Here is a 628-nt window from a genome sequence, read left to right as displayed (position 1 = left end):
TGCGCGCATTTGTGTGTGTGTGTGTGTGCATTTGTGTATGACGTACTGACTACAGCAAGAGCTTAAAACCTGAATACAACCTGAGGCCTGCCGTCGTCCTGCAACAGCCAGTGCCCTGCTACAGTCCAGATCCACCCTGAGGCCTGCCACTGTGAAGACATCAAGCTCCAGCCGGAGGACTGATGGCCGTGTGTGTGTGTGTGCGCATTTGTGTGTGTGTGTGTGTGCATTTATGTATGACGTACTGACTACAGCAAGAGCTTAAAACCTGAATACAACCTGAGGCCTGCCGTCGTCCTGCAACTGCCAGTGCCCTGCTACAGTCCAGATCCACCCTATAGGGGGTATAGCTCAGTGGTAGAGCATTTGACTGCAGATCAAGAGGTCCTTGGTTCGACTCCGAGTGCCCCCTGTGGACACTTTTTCAACAGATTAATCATGCTTTTTACTAACTATGTTACTATCGAGGGGTTCAAGAGAGGCCTGGATGTCTTCCTGGAGCAGAACAATATTGTATCATACAATTATTAGGTTCTGTAGAAGGACGTAGATCTGGGTATTTATTATGATGGAATATAGGCTGAACTGGATGGACAAATGTCTTTTTTCGGCCTTACTAACTATGTTA

General features: G+C 47.6%; 1 non-coding gene across 1 annotated transcript; it reads left to right on the top strand.

Moving 5' to 3' along the window:
* Positions 1-340: 340 nt before the first annotated feature.
* Positions 341-412, top strand: TRNAC-GCA (transfer RNA cysteine (anticodon GCA)). Its single transcript has one exon. It is a non-coding gene; the product is annotated as a tRNA-Cys (tRNA).
* Positions 413-628: the final 216 nt, after the last annotated feature.

The sequence above is a fragment of the Ranitomeya imitator genome, chromosome 1, assembly GCF_032444005.1.
Source record: "Ranitomeya imitator isolate aRanImi1 chromosome 1, aRanImi1.pri, whole genome shotgun sequence".
Taxonomy (NCBI): domain Eukaryota; kingdom Metazoa; phylum Chordata; class Amphibia; order Anura; family Dendrobatidae; genus Ranitomeya; species Ranitomeya imitator.
Note: the sequence above shows the minus strand (reverse complement) of the source record. Positions and strands in the feature narration are given on the sequence as shown.